Source organism: Triticum aestivum, chromosome 3B (genome assembly GCF_018294505.1).
Source record: "Triticum aestivum cultivar Chinese Spring chromosome 3B, IWGSC CS RefSeq v2.1, whole genome shotgun sequence".
Classification (NCBI taxonomy): domain Eukaryota; kingdom Viridiplantae; phylum Streptophyta; class Magnoliopsida; order Poales; family Poaceae; genus Triticum; species Triticum aestivum.
The window spans coordinates 1,075,791-1,083,180 of record NC_057801.1 but is presented as its reverse complement, the minus strand read 5'-3'; the positions used below and the strand labels follow the sequence as shown (position 1 = coordinate 1,083,180).

The 7,390-nt window shown below is 44.6% G+C and overlaps 1 pseudogene; it reads left to right on the top strand.

Moving 5' to 3' along the window:
- The first annotated feature begins 6,907 nt into the window (after nucleotides 1-6,907).
- The window catches only part of LOC123072934 (homeobox protein HOX1A-like), a 7,616-nt pseudogene continuing 7,133 nt past the window's right edge, over nucleotides 6,908-7,390 (top strand).

Genomic DNA, 7,390 nt, shown 5'->3' with positions numbered 1-7,390 from the left:
AGCATCATTTCACTTTGTTTAAACTTGTTGTTATGTTTTAGCATAGTATATCGTGAAGGAGAAATCACATAAACAATGGGGAGGATATATATATAATAGAAGAACTCAAGAGTTGAAGAAACATTTGGGAACCGGAGGCTTCAGGAACATGGGCAATCTCGGGGATTCTTTCATTGCTGAATTGAAAGCAGGCCATTGTGGGCAAGAGCTAAGACCGTGCCCTAAATTTTTCTCCTTCTAATCATTTGGACCTATCTTGTTAAATTATAGGTAGCATTCCAAGTCTGTGAGCATGCACTAGTGTAGAATGGGGCTAAGAAGACACGTGTACAAAACAACCTTCATCAGAACTATGCATAATGTAGGTATTGTAGACGGTACAAAAATACACTTGTGTGCCACGTAACGAAATGTGTGCCATTTTGAAATGCAAATCATGGGTGATGAGGGGCATACAGTAAAGTATAAAATTGGGTGTGCGGTCAGCTGTCATAACAAACAGAATTTACTATTCCTAATCGTGTGCGTTCATTGGTAAACGGTTTTAATATAAGAATTGTTTTTGTTGATTGCAATCATCACAGACGTTGCGTAATATGTGACGACAACTCATGTGTGATAACTCGTGATGATTCATAACATTGTGTGATGATAATTGTGTGCTCTACGGGGCACACAATTGAGTTAAAAGACATGTGTGCGATACTAGGGAATCATAGTTCATGATTTTGTCATGTGGATCCTGTGTGATGTGATACTCTAGTGTTCAGACGGATGTTAACATCCCACCTCTCATCTATATAGACGGTCTAATGGGGAGAGAGCCCCCCTGTTCTTTATGGTTTCCGATCCAAATTTGCAGCCACACCTCCCTCTAGACGTCAAAGTCCTTCCATCCCGCTACCCAAGGCAACCCCTCCATCCGGGACCTTGGATTTGAGGTCTAGCGGCCCACATTCCTCCAACCCATGCCCCTGGACATTTGCGTCCTCCCAGAAATTTCCGCCCATCCCAGACCCCAAGAGAGGGAGATCCCGCCTCCGCCATAGCGCAGCAGCCTCATGCTCGAGAGAGCTCGTGCCCCAAGCTTCTCCATGTGCATCATTATGATGCAGAGGCCTGGGGTACGCCTCCATTTCCAAAAAAAATGTGCAACCCCCTGCTATATCGAATCCTTTCGTTGCCACCATCAAGTGTCGCGGCATGATGGACCAGCACTACCGGCCCACGCCCAAACAAAATGAGGCCACCATTAGCACCAACACTCTCAACCACTTGCATGTTGTCCATCTTAATTAAGCTTTCTCGTTAAATTCCATGTGTTAACTATGTTGAGATGTGTTTTAGATAAGAACAACACAGCCGACCCTCACATTTTTTGGATGTCCAGAAGACCTCTCTTGGTCATCGAGGTGAACATTCAATGACAATTCCAACCAATGATTTTCATTGCTCTCGGCGATCACCATCGAGGGGAGTCACCGATATAAAAGTTGATATGTCTGTGTTGCCATCAAAGCTGACTCTTTTCTGGTCATGAACTTTTTGTAGAGTAATCATCAGGCTCTTATCTAATATTTCAGTGGTGTTAGTTTCCAGCATCAGACATTGTCCGAGAGAAAACTAGGCAGGGGAACCTATTGCACTGATGTTCTTTCCATGAACGTGCAATCAACACTCACTAGGCATTTGCATGCCACCGAGAAAACAACCCAATTCTTCTCCAAACCACCACAGTTCAGACCAAGGGTCCATATTCTCTTGGGTGTTGAGATCCCCTTGGTTGCCTCTTCATCTGCAAAATCCTCCTCCTATACCCATGGAACCACCACCACGAGATACCCATCCACCAGCTGGACCTCGGCTTGTAGATTTCAAAGTTCACCAGTAGTCAACTGGCCCATTTAGAATTCTGAATCATGTATAGGTCACCACATTCGGTCACCACATGACCAATTAGACCACAAAACACACAAAACTCACGCAGTTTATTGTACTAATTAAACTGTGTAGTTCTTATTCTCTATCAAGGTTAACAGCACAAATGAAACTAGAGAAGTATCGAGTTTCAGGAAAATAGGGGCACACAAATACTTCAAAGGGTTTACACGCCCTTCAGGAACCATTACCTTGATCAGACCCACTCCCACCTTCCTCGTGATCTTATCAGCTAACTGGGTTTTCTTCGTAATGCCTTCAGGTATGCCCATAATCCTCACCCAGGCAGGGATGCGGTGCAAGGTTTACTCGGTGCATTAGTGATTCCATCATATTCTCCAATGACCACGGCGGAGTAACGAAAGATGTCCGCCGCCCATAACTCGGTTCCAATAACCAAGACACATGAACTGGGCTAACGAATTATCATTCATAGTTTTGAACGTAACAACTTGAGTAGGGACCCATGCATTGCGCATATGCTTGAACAACACAACATGGCTAAACAGTTTCATGATATGAACCCTAAACATGCCGGTCCATCTTGTTTCCTTCAACAGTCTGTCCCCCTCACCAGAGTGATCTAAGTCCTCCTCCTTCTCGCCATAAAAGTTCAGACCCTTGAATTTGTCCCCTAGATTTTCTTCATACTGAGGCTTAGAAATGCCGGCTCTGCTTCCAAATGCAATGCCAATTGGCGGTGCCTCAGAATCGGACTCCGCCATGCACCGCCACCTCGAGGTAGCACTAACACTTGGGAATCACGGAAAAATTCAAACAAGGCAACTTCGGCATGAGAGAGGGGCTGGATTGATCGTTAGATGAACTCTAGCGATGGCGCCGCCAGAGGAATAAGGGAACCCTAGGTAGGATTAAGGGAAAAAAACTTAACGTAAGACGCACTATGTATTTAGTACATAGTCGCTAACCTCGTTGATGATGAATACGATTTGCTAAACTCACATCTCTAAAGAAGCACGGTATATGCCATCCGGGATCCTAGATGAACCGTTGAGGTGAGCTAGCTGGTTTTTTTAAGGAGGAAGACCCCCGGCCTCTGCCATCTGGTCGATGCACACAGTCACTTTTTTAATTATTCACAAAGACCTTACAAAGTAGTACATCGGTAAGTCTGAAGCCACCATATTGGCAGCATCTGTCGCTACTTCTATCCACTTGATGAAGGGGTGCTGATAGTCCGAACCTAATACCAAACAGACCTCGCACCTAAGCCTAGCATCTAAAACCGGAGGCACCAACCAAACCTTACACCTGGTCTGGGGCACACACCAGTCGGGCGCACTGTCAGAGGTCGTCGCCGCTGTCTTCCACCGATCCATCTTCAGAGCAGGTACTGATGCCACGTCATTTCCAGGTCTGCCACTAACGCCACCACGACGCCATAAGGCGCCATCCTCCTACGCGAGTCCATCTACACACATCGAACGCCGAGACTCCACTACGCCACGCCGACAAGATCCGCAGTCGTCGATGCGTAAGATGAAACACCGCTCCACCAAAGATGTTGTCCGCTTGTCCCTTGAGCCCGTGCAGACCTTCAAAACTGACGCCCCCAAGGGGCAAATGACGCAATAACACCACCATCATCCGATCTACCGATCTAGGGTTTCCCCCGGAGATAACAGACAGAGGTCTAGAACTTCTCCAGGACAATGTCTTCAAGAGGAGAACGACACAAAAGAGCGCCGCCATCTAGCCGAGCGCAAGGTTTTCACCCAGATCTGTTTGAAGAATCTCCATCAAGTCCTGTGTACGGATCGCCGGCATCTCTACGAGTGACTGAAAGTAGGATTCAGGGCGCCGCCGCTTGACCACCCAGCAACCGCACCACGCGAGCAGCAGGGCCGCCCGCAAGCCCCTGCCGCACCACCATATAGCCCTACACCAGACCCCGCCGCTGGCCCAGGAGAGGATGACGTCACGTATGCCTAGCAGCCACCGTCGCCAGCCAGTGCCGTCGGACTGTGCCGCCAATAGAAGAAAACGTCCCGCGCCTCCATCCTCGGGCAGGAGGAGAAGAAGGCCCGCCGCCTACTAGCACTACAAGAAATCTGTTAATACATGACGGATCCAATCCGTCACGCATCAGTGAAAAACTGTCATGGGTGTCCATACATGACGGATATGAAATCCGTCATGTATATCGCGTCATAATTTGACATGGTACCTTCCTTGACGGTTCCTGACCGTCATGGATTTACAGCAGGCCCGCCCAGGCCCAAACCATTGTGACGGAGCAGACCGTCATGGATTGTTGCCACATAGGATTTTTGATTGCCACATGGCTGCCTACATGATACTATTCTTCGTCATAAAATTCATCATGCATTTACATACAATATAGAGCCCATTTATTTCGGCCTAATTTTGACCCAGTAAGTTTTTTTGCGTAATGCATCACACAAATCCTAATTCCAGTTTTGACCCAAGAGGAAGTATTTGCAATGTGTCAAGCAGTTCACCAGTAAAAAGCCATCTGTATGTATCAACTTCGCAATTTATAAAATCCTCCAAAATCCTCTATGAAATGGTAACTTACAACATACATTAACAAAATATATCACACATCAAGGTTAGGAACCAGTACAATCCATTTTACATCAACAACACATGTAAACTATTGAGACTTATTCATGTTCTTGTCCTCGGCTCTCTGTGGCAACTATGATGCCGTGGTTGATTGTGATAGGCCACACCAAGTAGCTCGCTACCTATCATATTTACAAGAATATTAGATACTTGTAGATATGAATAGATAGTACAAAAAAGAGAATTACAGCAAAGATAAAAAAGAATTGCATGTCCAAAATTCTTAAATCTTTATAGTAACAATACTTGCTGCCGACTTGACCATCATAGTAGTATTATTTATAACAGGAAACAATAATGAAATGAAATGAAGCAGTATATATGAGAACAAGATGACAGCTTGCATGAGAACTACAAATTTAGTCTATACACATGGCTTAAAAATTACTTCACTGTTATCAAGGTACAAGCCGAATCAGAATACAGGAACAAAAGGGTGTATCGAAGCAATGCAAGGTTATTAAGGTACAAGCTGAACTCTGAAGTTTCTTTCTTCATTGGTTCATCGTGTACAGATTGCATTTTAGATATGTTCAGACTAGGAGAACCAAAAATGTATCACCATGAAACAGAAGGCACTACTTAACTATAAATACCGCCACATACCCTCCAACAATTTCATATTTAATATCTTCATTGCAAACCAGAATCATGTCTATGTTTCTTGTGATCTTAATTAGTGTATGCCAGCTTGAACGCGCATATGCATAATAGTAAAAAGTCACACCTACAGTACGACATGGGATCTCAGGGGACTTACATGTACGCCATGGAGTAGCAATCACTAAGCTATTTTGACGGAATTGCATAAGGCCGTATTTTTTATCAAACATCTCAGCAAACATGTGAAAGGCACACCTACAGTAGGAATATCTGAGCATCTACACCTATGGGGCAGCACGCCGTGTAACAAGAAATCCAAAGAGAGTCATAGTGAAATCCAGGACATAAGCAAGAAGATAAGTTGGATTGTTTTTATATCAAATCAAGGCCTACAAATGTGCAGAGACATTTAGTGGTGGACGTTGTGATTTACAAACATCAATATTACATCACTTAGAATTTTCTTGGAACCGTTCTGAAAAAGGAGCCTCCGCTTTCTGTGTATACGCTTGCAAAAACAGTATATACCAATGACCTCCAGTAAACAATGGCTTTAAGAAACCAAGTTAACCACCATGAGAACAAATCTAGATAATAACAAAGATATATCAGCTGGGTAAAATATGGATGCTCAAGGCACGTGTAGATACAAACTATGGCTGAACTATTTTAAGAGGTCTTAAGAGGGCAAATCTTCAAGCGGTATACGTATCTAACTCTGCACTAGTTTCCATTATAAACAAATAAAAAAGAGTAAAGGACAGGAAAAGGTTTATTTTTACATCTTGTCAGACGGAGGCACTTACTACGTAATATCCTGAAATTGGTGACATGTACTGGAAACAAGGAATTCATCAAATTGTGATATATATTAAATTGAGCAAAGATCAGGAGCCTACTTGTATGCATCAATTATATTAGCCGATGAAGTACAAGGATGTCAGCTACTTCTAGGTATGCATATAAAAAATAGCATCATCGATTGTATAAGCAGCTTGGCATTAACCCAATAATAATCAAGCGTGAGTTGTACCAGATTTTGATGTTACCAATAACTGAGAATACATAGTCGTCAACTATTTTGGCTTCCCCTTTTCCTTCAAGTAGTGTTTTTTCCAAAGGGACTTGTCTTTCATAACAAAATGTACAAAAATACAACACATATATTTGCTGACAACAAATGGGATCAAACCAAGCATTCCATGGCAACAAGCACCACCATCATGTGTCATAAATTTCATCAACTTAATTGTGTGGAAATCAATACGATGGCTATTTTCACCACATAACAAATAGAAAGTTTGCACATATTATATAACAGAGAATCAGTATAATAGCAGGCCTAGTTAACAAACAATCTACTCTTGGTCAGTCGATTCTGTGAGATGAATGAATTACTTTCCCTCCATACACAAGAAAAATCGAAGGAACCAACAGGGGCATCTCATTGGGAATTACTTATTAAACTAGCAGTTTCTTAACTAAGTATCAGATCTCACAAATTTTACGCTACTAGTGCTCACACGGTGAGAGAAGAAAAACAAAATATCCAGCGATGCTAGCCTATCGATGGCTGTAACTTGTGAGTATCAGGAAACAATGTGACCACGTTTTTTGCATCAGGTTTAGACAAAGAAAATTTGAGAGCCCCTGGAGAACTATCCTAGAGCAGAGCAACAAGCATTTGGAAAGAAAAGAAACTAGAGCGAGAAGGACGACCTTCTTGTTCTGTGGGGAATCATGGTGGACGGGGCAGATGACCTCGCTGTCGAGCTCGTCCAGCTCGTGGGGCTCGAGCGAGGGGTCCCGGTCGTCGCCCTTCATGGATCCAGAGAGGGGAAGAGCTCCTGCTGATCTGAATCAAAGCAAAAAAGTCTATTGGAATGGGAGAGAGAAGGAAGCAATGAAGGAGAGAGGAATCGATGGGGAGAAGGAGGGAGGGACCCTGTGCGGTGCGACGTCGTCGCCGGTGACGTCGAGCTCGGGCCTCCCGCAGGTCACGGTCGTCGTCCTCTCCTCGTCCGGCGCTTGCTGCTGGGAATCTCCGGATGGCGAGGCAGCTTCACAATCTGGGAGATGGAGGAGGGAGGCCCCTGCCGCAGATCCATGGACCTGGTCCTTGGTTGTGAGCAGCAGAGGAGCGCCGCAGCGGCTAGGGTTAGCCGCCGCTTCCATTGGGCCGCTGCCGCCGCCGTCGCCATGGATCTCGGGCCGTTGTCGTTGGTTGGAGGGAGGGAGG